At 41.8% G+C, this 19841-nt stretch overlaps 8 non-coding genes across 8 annotated transcripts; all 8 read right to left on the reverse strand.

The window, feature by feature from the left end:
- Positions 1–120: 120 nt before the first annotated feature.
- Positions 121–192, reverse strand: trnag-ucc (transfer RNA glycine (anticodon UCC)). Its single transcript has one exon. It is a non-coding gene; the product is annotated as a tRNA-Gly (tRNA).
- A 755-nt stretch (positions 193–947) lies between these two features.
- Positions 948–1029, reverse strand: trnas-aga (transfer RNA serine (anticodon AGA)). Its single transcript has one exon. It is a non-coding gene; the product is annotated as a tRNA-Ser (tRNA).
- A 761-nt stretch (positions 1030–1790) lies between these two features.
- Positions 1791–1862, reverse strand: trnag-ucc (transfer RNA glycine (anticodon UCC)). The gene has a single exon. It is a non-coding gene; the product is annotated as a tRNA-Gly (tRNA).
- Positions 1863–2617: 755 nt separating this feature from the next.
- Positions 2618–2699, reverse strand: trnas-aga (transfer RNA serine (anticodon AGA)). Its single transcript has one exon. It is a non-coding gene; the product is annotated as a tRNA-Ser (tRNA).
- Positions 2700–3459: 760 nt separating this feature from the next.
- trnag-ucc (transfer RNA glycine (anticodon UCC)) lies at positions 3460–3531 on the reverse strand. Its single transcript has one exon. It is a non-coding gene; the product is annotated as a tRNA-Gly (tRNA).
- A 755-nt stretch (positions 3532–4286) lies between these two features.
- trnas-aga (transfer RNA serine (anticodon AGA)) lies at positions 4287–4368 on the reverse strand. The gene has a single exon. It is a non-coding gene; the product is annotated as a tRNA-Ser (tRNA).
- A 760-nt stretch (positions 4369–5128) lies between these two features.
- trnag-ucc (transfer RNA glycine (anticodon UCC)) lies at positions 5129–5200 on the reverse strand. The gene has a single exon. It is a non-coding gene; the product is annotated as a tRNA-Gly (tRNA).
- Positions 5201–5955: 755 nt separating this feature from the next.
- Positions 5956–6037, reverse strand: trnas-aga (transfer RNA serine (anticodon AGA)). Its single transcript has one exon. It is a non-coding gene; the product is annotated as a tRNA-Ser (tRNA).
- Between the last annotated feature and the right edge of the window lie 13804 nt (positions 6038–19841).

Raw genomic sequence — 19841 nt, forward strand, 5'->3', positions numbered from 1 at the left:
GACAAATGAGAACCAAAGTGTCTGCCTAGCTAGAGATTATAAACATTTGTTGAGAGAGTGCAGCACAGTTTGAGATGTGTACACAACTCCAAATGGCACACTCTGGACGGAGACAAGCGTTGCGATGGCCGGGAATCGAACCCAGGTCAACTGCTTGGAAGGCAGCTATGCTCACCACTATACCACCATCGCCTTGGAGCTGAGCGCTTTCCTGCTGATAGAACCTCTCCGACATATTAGCAAGGTTGGTGTATTGATTTGACGCTCGTCTGGGTTGAACTTCTTCAAAAAGTCAATGCCTGAGAAGAGTGACATCGTCATATCTGAGTTCTAGGCCGAAATGCAACGGTACATTTCATCTCATCTGAAAAGCTTTTCTGTATTCAGGTGTGGCATTTAACCTCTTGCGCGGTCGTTAGCACCTTGACAGTCACAGTGCTCACATAAGTTCTTGAGGTCACCAAGCAAGATGCCAATAGGTGTTAGTCTGTCTTGGGACTGATCTCGGGAGGTGACTTCCTACAGTCCGCTTTCAAACCATTGGACTTCTCGCACCAAAGTGTGTACATTGCTGTCCTCAGATCAAGGGCCGTTGAGGGCAAGAGTGAGGCTGACTGAGAGGCGACCAAGACCTTGGCTCTGTGTTGTTGTACACTTCATTTGCAAAGAAGCTGTTTTGTTGCCCAGTGTGGAGGTCTTTGACTTCCTCAAAGTACATTGCAATGCTTACCACTGGGCTTTGTTGTTCTTCAAGGGAGGACAAGATTCTGCCTCTTACGGGGCTAGAAGGATGCCACGTTTGCTGAAGGTCCTCCTAAGTTCTGCACCACGTAGCTGTGTCCATTGCTTTCGTCCTTTCTGTTCTCATGTGAGAAAGTCAGACTATTCCCTCTGACATCCTCCTACGTGATCTCTGTGCAATGGCTTCTTCTGCTAAAAGATGTCGCCGTTGTCGGCAGGATTCGAACCTGCGCGGGGAGACCCCAATGGATTTCTAGTCCATCGCCTTGACCGCTCGGCCACAACAACCGCTATTCCTGTCTTTAGGTGTTAGCAAGAGGAATGCGACCACCGCATGACAAATGCAACTTTGTCAGTGGCTCAAGACCTCTGTCACATAGGAGATGCGCAATACTGGATAATAATTCCTGCCACCCTGCTTTGTAAATGTGGTATCTGCATGGCTAGAGTGCAAAAGCTTGTTGCTTTGCAGTTTCTTTAGCCCATTCTCTAATACAGCACCTTGTATGGTCTTTAACATTGCAAGATCTTCATAACAGAGATCACAGTAAACTGCGAAAATGAAAGCAAAGACGCATTTGGGAAGTAGGGCGTTGACTTCTTCAAAGTACACTGCAATGTTTATGCCTGGGCTTTGTTGTCCTTCATGGGTGGACAAGATTGTGCCTCTTGCCGGACTTGAAGGATGCCACATTTGCTGAAGGGCCTCCTAAGTTTGGCACCACGTAGCTGGGTGAGGTCAGCTAATTTGTCCATACTCTGGAAGCTGAGCTGGCATCTTGGCAAAGGTGTGACGTCACAGCAATGTGATCGATGACTTGTAACGTTGCACGCGGACCACCAATAATTGTGATGATCTAGAAACAACATCAACATGGGGATATGAGATTTTGCCAAAGCAAGGCCCAAGTCACTCATTTGTAAAGCTGGACAAATGAGAACCAAAGTGTCTGCCTAGCTAGAGATTATAAACATTTGTTGAGAGAGTGCAGCACAGTTTGAGATGTGTACACAACTCCAAATGGCACACTCTGGACGGAGACAAGCGTTGCGATGGCCGGGAATCGAACCCGGGTCAACTGCTTGGAAGGCAGCTATGCTCACCACTATACCACCATCGCCTTGGAGCTGAGCGCTTTCCTGCTGATAGAACCTCTCCGACATATTAGCAAGGTTGGTGTATTGATTTGACGCTCGTCTGGGTTGAACTTCTTCAAAAAGTCAATGCCTGAGAAGAGTGACATCTTCATATCTGAGTTCTAGGCCGAAATGCAACGGTACATTTCATCTCATCTGAAAAGCTTTTCTGTATTCAGGTGTGGCATTTAACCTCTTGCGCGGTCGTTAGCACCTTGACAGTCACAGTGCTCACATAAGTTCTTGAGGTCACCAAGCAAGATGCCAATAGGTGTTAGTCTGTCTTGGGACTGATCTCGGGAGGTGACTTCCTACAGTCCTCTTTCAAACCATTGGACTTCTCGCACCAAAATGTGTACATTGCTGTCCTCAGATCAAGGGCCGTTGAGGGCAAGAGTGAGGCTGACTGAGAGGCGACCAAGACCTTGGCTCTGTGTTGTTGTACGCTTCATTTGCAAAGAAGCTGTTTTGTTGCCCAGTGTGGAGGTCTTTGACTTCCTCAAAGTACATTGCAATGCTTACCACTGGGCTTTGTTGTTCTTCAAGGGAGGACAAGATTCTGCCTCTTACGGGGCTAGAAGGATGCCACGTTTGCTGAAGGTCCTCCTAAGTTCTGCACCACGTAGCTGTGTCCATTGCTTTCGTCCTTTCTGTTCTCATGTGAGAAAGTCAGACTATTCCCTCTGACATCCTCCTACGTGATCTCTGTGCAATGGCTTCTTCTGCTAAAAGATGTCGCCGTTGTCGGCAGGATTCGAACCTGCGCGGGGAGACCCCAATGGATTTCTAGTCCATCGCCTTGACCGCTCGGCCACAACAACCGTATTCCTGTCTTTAGGTGTTAGCAAGAGGAATGCGACCACCGCATGACAAATGCAACTTTGTCAGTGGCTCAAGACCTCTGTCACATAGGAGATGCGCAATACTGGATAATAATTCCTGCCACCCTGCTTTGTAAATGTGGTATCTGCATGGCTAGAGTGCAAAAGCTTGTTGCTTTGCAGTTTCTTTAGCCCATTCTCTAATACAGCACCTTGTATGGTCTTTAACATTGCAAGATCTTCATAACAGAGATCACAGTAAAGTGCGAAAATGAAAGCAAATACGCATTTGGGAAGTAGGTCGTTGACTTCTTCAAAGTACACTGCAATGTTTATGCCTGGGCTTTGTTGTCCTTCATGGGTGGACAAGATTGTGCCTCTTGCCGGACTTGAAGGATGCCACATTTGCTGAAGGGCCTCCTAAGTTTGGCACCACGTAGCTGGGTGAGGTCAGCTAATTTGTCCATACTCTGGAAGCTGATCTGGCATCTTGGCAAAGGTGTGACGTCACAGCAATGTGATCGATGACTTGTAACGTTGCACGCGGACCACCAATAATTGTGATGATCTAGAAACAACATCAACATGGGGATATGAGATTTTGCCAAAGCAAGGCCCAAGTCACTCATTTGTAAAGCTGGACAAATGAGAACCAAAGTGTCTGCCTAGCTAGAGATTATAAACATTTGTTGAGAGAGTGCAGCACAGTTTGAGATGTGTACACAACTCCAAATGGCACACTCTGGACGGAGACAAGCGTTGCGATGGCCGGGAATCGAACCCAGGTCAACTGCTTGGAAGGCAGCTATGCTCACCACTATACCACCATCGCCTTGGAGCTGAGCGCTTTCCTGCTGATAGAACCTCTCCGACATATTAGCAAGGTTGGTGTATTGATTTGACGCTCGTCTGGGTTGAACTTCTTCAAAAAGTCAATGCCTGAGAAGAGTGACATCTTCATATCTGAGTTCTAGGCCGAAATGCAACGGTACATTTCATCTCATCTGAAAAGCTTTTCTGTATTCAGGTGTGGCATTTAACCTCTTGCGCGGTCGTTAGCACCTTGACAGTCACAGTGCTCACATGAGTTCTTGAGGTCACCAAGCAAGATGCCAATAGGTGTTAGTCTGTCTTGGGACTGATCTCGGGAGGTGACTTCCTTCAGTCCTCTTTCAAACCATTGGACTTCTCGCACCAAAATGTGTACATTGCTGTCCTCAGATCAAGGGCCGTTGAGGGCAAGAGTGAGGCTGACTGAGAGGCGACCAAGACCTTGGCTCTGTGTTGTTGTACACTTCATTTGCAAAGAAGCTGTTTTGTTGCCCAGTGTGGAGGTCTTTGACTTCCTCAAAGTACATTGCAATGCTTACCACTGGGCTTTGTTGTTCTTCAAGGGAGGACAAGATTCTGCCTCTTACGGGGCTAGAAGGATGCCACGTTTGCTGAAGGTCCTCCTAAGTTCTGCACCACGTAGCTGTGTCCATTGCTTTCGTCCTTTCTGTTCTCATGTGAGAAAGTCAGACTATTCCCTCTGACATCCTCCTAGGTGATCTCTGTGCAATGGCTTCTTCTGCTAAAAGATGTCGCCGTTGTCGGCAGGATTCGAACCTGCGCGGGGAGACCCCAATGGATTTCTAGTCCATCGCCTTGACCGCTCGGCCACAACAACCGCATTCCTGACTTTAGGTGTTAGCAAGTGGAATGCGACCACCGCATGACAAATGCAACTTTGTCAGTGGCTCAAGACCTCTGTCACATAGGAGATGCGCAATACTGGATAATAATTCCTGCCACCCTGCTTTGTAAATGTGGTATCTGCATGGCTAGAGTGCAAAAGCTTGTTGCTTTGCAGTTTCTTTAGCCCATTCTCTAATACAGCACCTTGTATGGTCTTTAACATTGCAAGATCTTCATAACAGAGATCACAGTAAACTGCGAAAATGAAAGCAAAGACGCATTTGGGAAGTAGGTCGTTGACTTCTTCAAAGTACACTGCAATGTTTATGCCTGGGCTTTGTTGTCCTTCATGGGTGGACAAGATTGTGCCTCTTGCCGGACTTGAAGGATGCCACATTTGCTGAAGGGCCTCCTAAGTTTGGCACCACGTAGCTGGGTGAGGTCAGCTAATTTGTCCATACTCTGGAAGCTGATCTGGCATCTTGGCAAAGGTGTGACGTCACAGCAATGTGATCGATGACTTGTAACGTTGCACGCGGACCACCAATAATTGTGATGATCTAGAAACAACATCAACATGGGGATATGAGATTTTGCCAAAGCAAGGCCCAAGTCACTCATTTGTAAAGCTGGACAAATGAGAACCAAAGTGTCTGCCTAGCTAGAGATTATAAACCTTTGTTGAGAGAGTGCAGCACAGTTTGAGATGTGTACACAACTCCAAATGGCACACTCTGGACGGAGACAAGCGTTGCGATGGCCGGGAATCGAACCCAGGTCAACTGCTTGGAAGGCAGCTATGCTCACCACTATACCACCATCGCCTTGGAGCTGAGCACTTTCCTGCTGATAGAACCTCTCCGACATATTAGCAAGGTTGGTGTATTGATTTGACGCTCGTCTGGGTTGAACTTCTTCAAAAAGTCAATGCCTGAGAAGAGTGACATCGTCATATCTGAGTTCTAGGCCGAAATGCAACGGTACATTTCATCTCATCTGAAAAGCTTTTCTGTATTCAGGTGTGGCATTTAACCTCTTGCGCGGTCGTTAGCACCTTGACAGTCACAGTGCTCACATGAGTTCTTGAGGTCACCAAGCAAGATGCCAATAGGTGTTAGTCTGTCTTGGGACTGATCTCGGGAGGTGACTTCCTTCAGTCCTCTTTCAAACCATTGGACTTCTCGCACCAAAATGTGTACATTGCTGTCCTCAGATTAAGGGCCGTTGAGGGCAAGAGTGAGGCTGACTGAGAGGCGACCAAGACCTTGGCTCTGTGTTGTTGTACACTTCATTTGCAAAGAAGCTGTTTTGTTGCCCAGTGTGGAGGTCTTTGACTTCCTCAAAGTACATTGCAATGCTTACCACTGGGCTTTGTTGTTCTTCAAGGGAGGACAAGATTCTGCCTCTTACGGGGCTAGAAGGATGCCACGTTTGCTGAAGGTCCTCCTAAGTTCTGCACCACGTAGCTGTGTCCATTGCTTTCGTCCTTTCTGTTCTCATGAGAGAAAGTCAGACTATTCCCTCTGACATCCTCCTACGTGATCTCTGTGCAATGGCTTCTTCTGCTAAAAGATGTCGCCGTTGTCGGCAGGATTCGAACCTGCGCGGGGAGACCCCAATGGATTTCTAGTCCATCGCCTTGACCGCTCGGCCACAACAACCGTATTCCTGTCTTTAGGTGTTAGCAAGAGGAATGCGACCACCGCATGACAAATGCAACTTTGTCAGCGGCTCAAGACCTCTGTCACATAGGAGATGCGCAATACTGGATAATAATTCCTGCCACCCTGCTTTGTAAATGTGGTATCTGCATGGCTAGAGTGCAAAAGCTTGTTACTTTGCAGTTTCTTTAGCCCATTCTCTAATACAGCACCTTGTATGGTCTTTAACATTGCAAGATCTTCATAACAGAGATCACAGTAAACTGCGAAAATGAAAGCAAAGACGCATTTGGGAAGTAGGTCGTTGACTTCTTCAAAGTACACTGCAATGTTTATGCCTGGGCTTTGTTGTCCTTCATGGGTGGACAAGATTGTGCCTCTTGCCGGACTTGAAGGATGCCACATTTGCTGAAGGGCCTCCTAAGTTTGGCACCACGTAGCTGGGTGAGGTCAGCTAATTTGTCCATACTCTGGAAGCTGATCTGGCATCTTGGCAAAGGTGTGACGTCACAGCAATGTGATCGATGACTTGTAACGTTGCACGCGGACCACCAATAATTGTGATGATCTAGAAACAACATCAACATGGGGATATGAGATTTTGCCAAAGCAAGGCCCAAGTCACTCATTTGTAAAGCTGGACAAATGAGAACCAAAGTGTCTGCCTAGCTAGAGATTATAAACATTTGTTGAGAGAGTGCAGCACAGTTTGAGATGTGTACACAACTCCAAATGGCACACTCTGGACAGAGACACACGTTGCAATGGCCGGGAATTTGCTCACAGCCTTATAGTCTTTCTGCCACCTCTCAATGGCGAAAAATCCCATCATCTGAATTTTCTTGGTTTGTTCCTTGTGCAGAAACAGCCACTTATCCAAGAGCTAATCCCTTCTGATTCAGCTCCAGATATACTGAGTCTGAGCTTTTACTGTTCTGCATTTCCATCACAGGCAGCTTTACCAAGGCCTGAATGGCTGCCCAGACTTCCTGAATTTCATGATAAGACAAGTTTCCCCACGTCCAGGAGAAATCCTGGTATCAATAAGCCAGATATATTTGCCGCGTCCTCAATTGACAGTACAGCCAGGCACGTCATTTTCCATCCTCCACAGGAATCCATAACGTAGCCAGCTTGGTATGTCAATTGGACAACAGAAAAGAGGGTTGTCCTTTCTTGAATCTCCTCATGGTCAAAATTTGATCAATCAATAAGCTGACCAGATCCATAATTTTAATTTCCAGTTTGGATGATGTGTGAATAGAGGCTCCAAGGCAGGGACGCAGCAAAGCAGGATAGATCAGGAAGGGTTAGGGAGGGAAGAAAAATGCGTTAAACTTATAATGTATGAAACAGGAAAACATTCAAAGTTCTCCCCTCTCTGTTGAACTTAATTCAGTTCAATTATATTTATAAAGTGCCAAATCACAACAAACTGTGGCCTCAAGGTGCTTTTAATTAGTAATGTCTTTTAATCAGAATAACTTCTTTTTTCAGTTCTTAAATTTTTCTTTCCAAAATTTACTTTTCATTTCAGTTATGGAAACATGTTTTTTAAATAGTCTTTATCACTGAATCAAAATTACACAAAAATAGCCTTAAAGACATTTTTGTATTTTATTTCCACCACTCTCCATACCTAAATATTCAGTATGTTAGCACTACAGTAATCTAAAAAATCCCTCAAATTCTGTTTTAAAAAATGACACATCATATACTCAGTATCTCTAAACTGTGTTAATGTTGTTTTACCAAAATGTTTTGTGCAGGCTTTCTCCAGAAGATGGCAGTATTGGCTTTGATCCTTACAGAGGCAATGAGAATCCAGCCTGCAGTATTTCTACTTAAAAACGTTTTATGTGCAGTTTAACTTGTTCAGTGTAACTTGTGTAACTTGTTCTATTACTACATAAGATATAGTACATACAATGCAATAAAAGTACCAGATTCATAAAGGTATTTTGCTGTCAACAATATTCATCCTGTCTTTGTGGGTCTATGTCTTTGTACATTGAAAAATAAAATCTATCTTGAGACAAATTGTGCATGTTTTTCTGCATGTAACTTCATTCATCTGGGGTGATTGTGGCTCAGGAGGTAGAGCAGGTCATCTTCAATTCCTGGCTGCTCCCGTCTGCACACCAAAGTTTCCTTGGGCAAGATACTGAACCCTAAGTTGCTCTCCAATGCAACCATATGCAACCGAGTATGAATGTGTGTGGATGTTAGATTGAAAGCACTTTGAAATAGAAAACAGCGCTTGTATGTATCTCTGTTAGTGATGGGAATTCCAGCCCTTTTCAGAGAGCCGGCTCTTTAGGCTCGGCTCCCAAAGAAGAGCCGGCTCTTTCGGCTCCCAAATGGCTCCTTAGATTTTAATTTTTTTTAAAAAAGGTGTAAAATGAATTACTGATGTAAAAACATACATTAGGCCTATATCAAACATTTCTTTATTTACTCAACATATAATAGAGTGCTCCAAATACAAATTATAAAACAAAAGATTGGAAATCAGAAAAAACAAGGGCCTTTGAAGAGTTGATCCTGTTTCTCCTGCCTGATGACCTGCCCTGTTTTGTTCTTCTAATTACACTGAGGGATAAACAATTCATATACAGTATACCTATCTAGGTTGTTTGTGCAGCCTGCTTGATATCAAATTTTAAATTTGCAGTCTACACTCTGTCTATCAGAATAATCCTTTAACGCCAGGCGATCACTGCTGAATCGCAGGTTTCCTGACCTTACTAGCTGCAGACAGTTGATTAAGACTCACCAGAGTCAGCTGGTCGAAGGAACTTGATCAGATGGCTTTTCACCTTAACTCCGTGACCATTTGTGCTATCAAAAAAATTCAAATGCTCAGAAATTATACTTCACAGTCATGTAGTGGTATTATGGTATTTGTGACTGGAAGTCCGCAAACGCTGGCACTTTTGAAGTACGCTGTGTCTCGTTCCACATGTTTGGAGGTATAAGGTTAAAATGTGTCCAGTCTTTGCTACACTTTCCATCACTCATTTTCCTCACCGTTCCCTGTGTAGCCTCTAACGCGCAACTTCCTCTGGCTCTTTCCTATCTCTGAGCGCATTTTGCAAGAGCCCCTCCCTCTCTGGTGTTTGTTTACTCACTGCGCAGTGTGTCCGTGGACCCTCCCCTCCCGCTCAGTATAGACGATCATATGCTACCATTCATTTTAACCAATCACGTGCGCCTTCCACAAAAAAAAAAAAAAAAAAAAAAAAGGAAACGAACGAAAAGGCTCACTACCAGGAGCCGGCTCCCGTCGTTCACTTCAAAGAGCCGGATCGTTCGCGACCGACCCATCACTAATGTCTGTGTGTGTAGGTCAATACAAACGTGTTGTATAAAACACTGAGTGCTCAGCTAGAGCAGAAAAGAGCTATATAAGAACTAGTCCGTTTACCATTTGTTATTGTTAAAGCTGATGACTGTCTTTTTATATGTGTGCATAATCTCACCTAGGACTAGACGAGGAATCCAGCTGGTCGCAATGAGGTCTTTGTGTTAAGTGAACCAACAGGTGAAAACTCAACCTCAAACCTGCTTGTGCTCTCATTCAGAAGAGTGTGATGTACCAGTGGTTTTATACAAATCTTTCTGACTTTATTGCCTTTCACACAAATTGGTTTGCTCACTGTGACTATAATAACTCTTAATGTTCTGTGCTTTTGAGCGATGACTACATTAATAAATGCATATATTTGCATATCCATGAATTTGTGTGACAGAATATGTTCATCACTCTGTACAGTTTCCCTTTTTGCTTGACTTGGCTACTGTCACCTTTTGCTATTTGCCTGTTAACTCCATTAGGTTGGATTGCAGCACAGTGTGAATGATTAATGCTTGTTTTACACTTGTGCCTGCATAGCACAAAGGGAGTCTGTGGCAATCACAGATTGGCTGTGTACCTGCAGAGAGTGTCTTGTCAGATGGGGGCAGTATCAAAAACACGTGATACAACCAGTCTAGCCTCTTTCCCACCAACAGGGTTCCGGAGCCTGTGCCTTTATTTGAACCATTAGGCGGGTTTTCCACCACGGAAGCACTGGGTGCTCGGCTGAAAAACGGGTTCAATTCCGGCCCCGCAAACTAGCTGGTCTCGAACCAAGAACGCGTGACGAAAGGCAGAAGGGCGTGACTCTGCCATCTCAACATCACGTTTTCTGCCATATTACATATGTCTTACATGAGAAAAGCGAACCGATTTTCAGCTGTGAATTAGGTTGGGCTCTAAGTCTGAAATTGCTGCTTTGTATCAGTTCATATCACAGATAAAAGGACACAAAGTGCGTACTTGTCTTCCTCTAATCGCTGTCTGTGTGTTTGCAGCACAAGAAAGTGGAGCGTGCTCTCCCACGTTTGCGCTCGTCGGCTTCCATGTCCAGACAAGGACCCGCCCAAACTCATACGTAAAGGATCAGTTCACAGAAACGCGGTGGAAAAGCGGGCCCATTCTTAAGCGTTTTGCCGGTTCATTGGGAACAGCACGAGCACTGGCACGCGAACCGGCTCCTCGGCAGTGGGAAAGTAGCTTCTGTGGGTTACTCTTGCTAGTGTTGTTTTTGGTCCATCAGCCAGCCTTGGAAAAGCGTGACGTTATCCACGGGTTTCCAGAAGAGCATACGTAGGCTGCCATGACAGACTGCTACTTCCGCAGTACGGTTTTATACTTCCGGTTACCCAAAGTTAGAGCCAGAGTTAATGACAAAATTCGGTTGCTTTGTGCTGTAACGGGTGGCTTTATTAGTTGGAACATGAGCTCAGATTCAACTTGTGCTGTTGTCGGTTGTCACTACATCAGTCTGTACATTTTTTCAAATTATTTTATTCTGCAAATTTGTTCTTTTTCCCCAAAATTTGCACATCCTGTTATCGTATTTTTTCCTTATGTTTTAAGTTTTCCTTTAATGTACAGCCTCTTATTTTTTTTTACATTATTTTATTTATTGTGTGACACTACAGTATACAGCCTACACAAAGCTTAAACAATGTGCCTTCATGTAAACACGTAGCAGTTAGCAAGATGACAGCTACGTGTCTCCCCGATCACAGCCTTCAGCCAGTCCAGTGTTTCTGTTTCAGTGATCTGAACACTCTGATATCCAGATAAGTGATGTACCTTCCACAGAATAGCTCCCGCATCACTACATGATTTCCCTAATCAGCACAGCTGTCTCTCCACCACTCCACTTTCCCTTAGCATGACCCATGCTAAGGCTTAGCTTGGCCAATGCGTTTTATGATGTTTTATCAAAACCACAAGAAAGCTTTTCATAAATGCAGTGTCAGATACATTTAGCATAGAACAGAGTTTTCACAGAACTGTCAGATACATCTTTCTCCATTCACCACAAAGACTCCATCTGGTGAAGTGTTATAATGACATTTTGGTCTAGACTACAGTAGTAGGGTATGGCCATTGAAATCACAGGACCCTCTCATCAAGGCACTAGTTTGGATTCCATTTGTATCGCATTACTTGCCCCTTCCTGCTCTCTGATTAAGGTGTTCCTGCTCTGTGTTTGTTTAACATTTTAATGTTGCACATGCCAGTAAACCATTGAGTTAAAAGGGACCAGAACACCAACCCCACAGGAACCCCTTCCCAGATGGATATTGCTCTAACATAATGCTAACACTAAGCAGAATTGCTACTATAAGGCCCAGTGGCTTAAATCCTGGCATTAGGGCTGATAACCAGTGTTTAGAAGTTCAGTCAATATCCTGGCTCACCAAAGGACTGGCTACAAAGGTACTGCAGGTAGGTTGCAAGAGGTAATTTAAATTACCATAAAATGTAGAATTAAATAGCGTCACAGGCATGGATAAGCTGTATAAAATGGATGACTGGACAATCATAAGCACTCTAAAGTTGTCCATTGTTGTTCATTAATCTGACAAATTTTTGTTGCAGAGTTATTTTCTTTTTTTCTGATTGTTGGGGAATTACATTTGTTGGAATATCTCAACTCTTTAGTGGTGAAGAAAAGGTTAGTGGCTATCTAATGCCAAATGAGAAGCTGGAGGATCTCAAGTGAGTACCCATCACTGGACTTTTCATGTGTTAGAGATTTAATTGAAGGTTTGAGAGCACCACGAAAGATTATCAGATATTATTATTATAAGATAGTATAAGATACATGAATCACATAATTTATCTTATTTACATTATATAATTTCCTGCAAATCTATCTATCTATGCTAATGCATGTACAAACAAGCTGCTGTTTGCTGTTTTCAATAATAATTTGGAAAATGATCATTCCTGAATGCAACCTTGTGGCAATAATGAGAGCAGAAACTTTACCATGTCTCCTCAGGTAGCCAACAGATGTGATTCTGTGCTCTTACTTGGCCAAACTCCCTATCAAACCTCCCTGCACTGAAAAGTACTGTTTATCTAGCTTTAATCATTCACCATCTTGTCTTAAAGAATTAACTTTATGACTTCTTTTATGTCTCTCTCTGAAATTCAAGCATCACAATTCCCTGATTCCCTCATAGTTTTTCTGTCAGTACAGAGCAAACAAGTCAACTCATTATTTGCTCTTTACTATATAGACTGGAGTTCAATTCATGTCTGTGTAAATACAGGTGAAAAGGAGGATCTGCTTGAAGGAATGTGAATACAGGTTGGATTTAACAGGTCATGCAGTAGTTATTTTAGTACCTCTTTAACTTTAATCTTTATTGCATAAGACTTGCCACACAGCTGCTTTCAAACACCGTCCAACAAATGCTAATATCAGCACTAAATCTTAATTAACAAAAAGAAAGTTTATTCTATTGCTCCTGAAGAGATTTATCATATGTAGCAGCCAGGCTGGGGAATCAGAGAGACACTAAGCAGGATAGAAGATGAAGTCTAACACACATTACAGATCATTATACATAGCACCTGTTTTTTTGTTTTGGTTTTTTTAAACATACAATATCAGCGTTTACTGCTACCCCTATTGCTACCAAACGAAAGAATGAAGAATCCCTGTTAAAGTTTGCACTGCATAATACTTGCCTCTGGCAGTAGTTTGTGAGTGTGGTTTCAAAATTACACAAAATAATCCCTCACATCCCCCTAACAGGATTGGAAATGGATGCCCCAGAAATATGGCAGTAACACAAATTCACATTGCAATAAGATTAACTGTTGTGGTACATTTGGGGGGAAAAAAACACATTTGAAATCAGGATAAATAGTTGCTTAATTGGATTTCAGAAAATTGTAAGAACAGATGAGAACTACTGAAGTACATTTCATGGACAATCTTGTTTTTTCCCATACATTTCAATAATCAGGCATTTGAAACTCCTTGAAACAGCACCTACAGAAAAGAGATATCATCCAACAAATATCATGAAATTTAGATTTTGTAGTCAGAATTTTCATGTGAGAGAAAAATCTACAAGACAGAGCTGCATTGTAAGGTACTTTTTATAATTATCTCCTGCAGAATTTACCAAATACTTTCACCACCGGGTTCAGTGTTTTACCACTCAGTGTTTTCAGATGAGTGCTGCTCTTTAGCCTTTGGTTTCTTTTATTGGTGAATTGTACTAGACCAAAACAAATCAAATGAAGGTTACGTTGACTAACTGCACCATCTTGTGGTACAAATTTGTGGTACATGAACGTAAAGGATGGCCCTAGTTAATCAGTTAATATGTCTTCAACGCAATATATAGACATTGTAAACATAGCAATTGCGTCTTCTCATTCTGTTGCTAGCTTAATTAATTTAGGAATTTAATCCAGTCTCTTTTACTTCATCCTCATAACCCTATAGAATAAATCAAGGGAGTGAAATGAGAAAGGGATAGATATTAATCATTGTATTATTCCCACAAATGTACACATTTACACTGTTAAAGTTAAAAAAAACAAAACAAAACAAAAAAAAAACACTTTTTTCTCATACAGGTAGAATCTTATGTTATTGGCAGATTAGATGCCAGTAAATAGAACATCCTTGAGGAGTGAGGGTGTTTTTGTTATTGACCTGTGTGTCATACTGTTAATGAGCCCTGTAAAAGTAGCTGTGGATGTACAAGAGTGTGGCATGGGATTTAAAAAGTTCTCTGTATAAATCATAAATCATGGATTTAAAAAAATCTAGACTTTTTTTCAGGATTGGCTGATCAACTGCAGCAACCCAAGAGCAGTACATCTGATTTTTTTTTAAAAAAAAGAAAAGCAACAGTCTCCATGAGTACAAAAATTTAACCAGAGGATCATAGGCAAGTCTTGTATTTTTGGCATATTATGTATTTTAATTGCATATAAAGTGATGGGATTACACACTTTTTACATAAACACTGTAAGACACTGTAAGCTTCATTTGATGCAAACAATTCAATAGTCAAATTGCATTTAAATACATTTTTCATGTATTTTAAGCAATCATAGTGTATTAGGCCATTTGAAAAACTGGCTTTTTGGCTTTTTGATATTATTGTCAAATGTAATTAAATGCACATCTTTATTAAAGTGAACATAATTAAATAATATATCTCTGACGTGTATCACTAATTCAACACAAGCAATAACCTTTGCCATCTCCCTGTCTGAGGTAAATGTGCATTCAGACTCACACTGACCCTTAACCTCACAGCAAGGTGGGTCCATTTCATTTCTTTTCAGACACCAACTCTTTCTTTCTCTGTTCTCATTCTGTGTTTCCACAAACTGCTGAGCCTCCACTCCACAGACCACCACCCTGACAGCACATACAGGCATGACTTCAAAGCTCACTGCTTGTGGTCATTTCTTTGGGTGTGTTTTTGGACAACTAAAGCCCTTTCTTTAAAAAAAAAAAAAATCTTAAAAGTATTTAATTCTAAATTAATTAAGCAATGAGTTAAGGGGTTTGCAATGTCATGGAATATAGAAGATATTTCTTTTGCTGCAGAAAAGCTTGCTGGTGACTAAAATATGTAAAAAAAAAAAAAAAAAAAAGGTGGAAAAAGTGGGTTTTAATGACTTTTAATGACTTAAAGTGACACTTTTTTCTAACAAGTGTGACCTGTTATTTAGAGCTGCATGAGTGAATATTACAGCAGGATTGATTTAGGTTGTCAGCTATCACATCTACACAGTGACATTTACTAAAATCAATAAAGTGACGTAGTGTGTGCAAACATGGTTGAATGAATATTCTATTAAAATGTCCACAATGCAGTTGCAATTCAGCTAAATATATATATTTTAATATTTTAAGTCAATTTTCTGTGGTTCTTTTGTCTCTCTTGAGTTGCTTTGTTTTTTCTGTGTGCTCTCACACACAAATGTTGCAATTTCTTTTATTTCCAAGTGTGTGATCTAATTGTCTCCCCCTGCTCTGGCCGGCATGTTTGCTTTGCTGACATAGGGTACCATGACTGTTTATCTGCGCCTTTACTCAACACATGGGCTGCTAGGAATGTGTGTGGGTGAGGACAGCACTGAGCTAACAGGCTCTTCTTCCAGCGTCATCTCTGTTTACCTGCTATTGTTCACAGCTCCTGTGTGGCGATGAAGAGAAAGGAATGATTTATGTGTGTCATGACAACAACAAGTGTTTGGGCTGCAGTGGCGCCAGTGCACTTCTTTATCCCGTAGAACTGGCTTAAGCTCAGAGCCACTTACTCTGCAGCAACTTCAATTTGTGGAGGCATATTTTGTGTGATTATTCACTGACATGACATTACGTTATTAAAGACAGCTTCTAGTGATCCAACATGAGCAGAGACAGGCATTTTTTTTTTTTTAAGTGCCTCCATCTCCTCGTTTTCTCCCCTTTCTCCTCTCCTTTGCTGCATCTGATATCGTTGATGTTGTTTTTCTTTCTTTCTTCCTGAAAAATGAATAGTGGCTCTGTCACATCAGGGAGCACGGGGTTCTGGGTTGTCTCCTTCCTGTTGCCTGTCTTATCTTGTGCACAGATCCTGGCCTGGCCTGCTTTGGTGTCAGGGCTCTGCTTGCCCCCCCTCTGTGGAGATAGACAGAGTGGGGGTTGGCCTTCATTGCCGTCCCTTTTTCATATTCCGAACCCCAAGAGTTTAGAGCAATTGCAGGATGTTCCTACCATCTCCTTCCTCTTAAAATAGACTGAGATACCAAATATGATGAGCGTTTTAAATGGAGAGTGGTAAAATAAAAGATGGGGAGGGATGGATAAGGGGTTTGGTATGTGGAGGGCTTTTACTTGAGGCCCCGCCATGAGGTCCTCATTTGTTCCCGGGGCCATTACTGCGACAGACTGTTTACAATCACAGACAGATTAGGTTTACTTAAGGATTTATGTTATTCCTTTAGCTGAAACGTATAAACATGGCTTATGCTTTTCCACCACCCTGCTGTTATAAATTAATACCGCCTGCTCAGGCTGCGGGGCTTACTATAAGCACACAAAAAATGTGTAATTTACAGAAGTCTGTGCGGGAAAATATGCTCTAATTCCTTCCCAAAGAGGTGGAATGAATGGCAGTCTGAGTACTGAGCCATGGTGGTATCAGGGCTTTGGCTTCACCCGCTTTCTTTGCACTTAACAGTACTCAGCACCCTATTAACAAGTTTACCTGAGTCAAGGCATCCCCACTGCCACTGGGTGGTGCAATATGAAAGGGAAGTTGCTCACAGAAGTCTATAACAGAAAAGATTTGTGTTATGCCTCATTGACTACAGTAGAAATTGACCAGTTCACACAGTACTTTATTAAAAGCTACTTGAAAAGCATGGCATGAACAGCAACTAAAGAAGCGATGATATGCTGTAATATCTGCAATTACACTGGTATAACAACTCATATGATACATTTATAACTGATGCATAGAGTTAATGACTAATTTATGTGTGAAACTTAATTTTTAAATATGTACTCACAACTGATATCATGTCCTTTTTCAGCAGATGGTATTAAATAGAAAACTTTGATTATAATAACAATAAATAACTATATAAATTAGTGTAATCGTACCATTAATTACACATAATTGGCTCCAGGAATTAATTAATTACAGTAGACTGACGGGGTCAACATGGCCGTGTGTTGGTCTGATGCAGAGCTTACGCACAGCTTTGCAGGCCACTGCCTAAATGTTCTCTAAATGTCTAAATGTTGTGTCTGTTTACTGTCACCTCAGTATCAAAAATATTTGAAACAATTGGTCTGTGGGCTAGTTTTGCTTCTGCTGTTGTTGGTGCTTTAGCCAGTTGGTTGCAGAGAAGAGCAAAGTTACAACCATAAACAGTATAAAATATGGATGTAGCTTCCCAGTCAGAAAAATGAAGCCCACACGGAAGTGCCATTCTATCTGAAGGCCACCAGATGGCGATAGCTGTAGTTGCAAGACTTGCGGTACCTTTGAAGCCTGTGGAAAACAGCTGTCTGTCTTGGTCTCTGTAAACACTTTCATAATGAATTTATGGGCTCAGTCACTCCTTTTGGGTCACACTGAAGAAAAATTTTGGTCTATTTTGCAAATCTTGGTCATACTGCATTTCAAAAATGATGGTTATCTGTGGTATTCTCATTGGCTAACGACTTGTGATTGACAAGAGGTTTCACAGTCCTCCTCATCACATCCAGTTTTTTGAAACCAATATAGTTACAGTGAAAACTTTCATCTTGAGGCTTCAAAACAGGACCTCATAAACCAATGGATGACATCATGGTAACTTTGTCCAATTTTATTCTGTCTCTGGTTACAACATGCAGAGAGCTGAAACCAAGTGCTAAAACATTGGAAGCAAATTCTCTGCTGTCTCTTTCTCTTTGTGAAGAGCAGCTGCTTACACATATGCACCTGTTCTGTTTGTGGTTTGAGGTGCAACTCCGATCTTTACTCATTCTTTTTTTTGTTTTGTTTTTTCATTTCTTTTCTTTGCAACTATCTGGGAGGTGGTTCTGGTGGTTACAAGGGTCACTTTGCTGTCTGATTCACTAGAATAAGGCAGTCCTTCCCACCTCTGTCTCTCAATCTGTATTTCTTCTTCCTATCCTGATGGACAAGGACAGATATGATGTCATATTGACTCCCTACACTACCTTGGAGTACAAATCAGAATTACTTTTAAAAAATTCACTTCAGTTCAGTTTAATTTTATTTATATAGCACCAAATCATAACAGCAATCACATCAATAGCATATCGTAAGGTAAACATCCTACAATAATACAGAGAAAGCCCAAACAATCAGCTGACAGTGGTGAAAGAAAAACTCCCTTTTAACAGGAAGAAACCAACAGCAGAACCAGGCTAAGAGAGGGGCAGCCATGAGTGGTTGGGGGTCTGCTCTGTACTCGTCATAGTGGTTGATTTGTCACATAATTTTGATAGCATTAGTTCATGTTGGAACACTTTAAACTATTTTAATTTGCAGGGAACACCTAGTTCATTCAATTGTACTGTTCCTTCAATGACTGAGAATCACACAAACTTGCTGACTCACTTAACTGTGTCTCTTGTATTAAGGACTGGCTAGCTAACAACTGCCTTCAATTAAATTCTAGTAAGACTGAAACCCTGATCATTGCACCTGAAGAGAAAGTTCCTTGGATCAAACAACACCTTCTCTTCCCAGCCCAGCCTCAGAAACCTGGGTGTTCTGTTTGACCGGTCAATGTCTCTGGACAGACATTCAAGACTTCTAGTAAAAAGTTGCTTTTATCATTTGAGGAATATTTCTAAATTGAGGGCAATGTTATCCAAATCTGACCTGCAGATGATTATTCACGCTTTTATTTCCTCTCATTTAGATTACTGTAACTCTTTTTTAACTTGTTGAATAAAACTGCTGTCACTTGTCTCCAGTTGGTCCAGAATGCAGCAGCGAGGCTTTTGACAGGAACTAACAGAAGGGCACACATCACACTGATTTTATCCTCTCTACACTGGCTACCTGTCAGATTTAGAACTGATTTTAAAATTTTAGTCTTGACTTTTAGAGCTTTTAATAAACAGGCCCCCCAATCACTGAAATGTTGACCCTCTTTTCTTCAGGCCGCACTGTTCGGTTGTCAACCCAGAACCTCCTGAAGGTCTCTAGGACCTGGTTTAAAAATCGGGGTGACCTATTTGTATATATTTTGACATGCACTTTGTAAAGCATTTTGTGATTTTTTTCTGTGAAAAGTGCTATAAATAAAGTTTTCTTACTTACTAGTAAAATTTTAGGGCTAGTTAAATTTTAACAAATAACAATAACACAAACAGAGACAGTGTTGGACCAGCAACTCCCAGGCTTTGCAACTTTGTGTTATGAAATGAGTTTTGTGGCATGGAAGAAAGTGAAAAAATGGCTTTAGTTCCCCATCAGAACTGGCTTAAATGGAGAAGATATTCCAAACACAGCAATAGCTTAAACCTTTTAGATGGACCAGTTGACTCTGTTCATGGTAGTATAGTACCTAACTTCTGTGTACTCTGTGTCTGCTTCTCCAAACAAAATACTGCTGGCAATACAGCAGCTATTAGTAAGTACATCATACAACTCCTCTCTGAAGAAACCAATTGAATCTTTAAATATTCCTTGCCTGATTAGGTCATAAAGACTTTTCTAAGGTGTTAAGACACAGATTTTTCATTTGTCTCTGTCTACACACCGGTCACGGCCAACTCTGTCCTGTGGCTATGGTCAGGCCAAACCACAACTCCTCAGATCTTTCTTAATTACATGTCTGTGCCTCAGTCACAGAAGAGCTGCACAGCATGGAGGCCACTGAAGCGTTCCGACAATCACAACAGAAAATGACTTCCTCCTCTGTTTCAATACTGATGACAATAACTATGAGAAGCTGGGA

This window comes from Archocentrus centrarchus, chromosome 20 (genome assembly GCF_007364275.1).
Source record: "Archocentrus centrarchus isolate MPI-CPG fArcCen1 chromosome 20, fArcCen1, whole genome shotgun sequence".
NCBI classification, from domain to species: domain Eukaryota; kingdom Metazoa; phylum Chordata; class Actinopteri; order Cichliformes; family Cichlidae; genus Archocentrus; species Archocentrus centrarchus.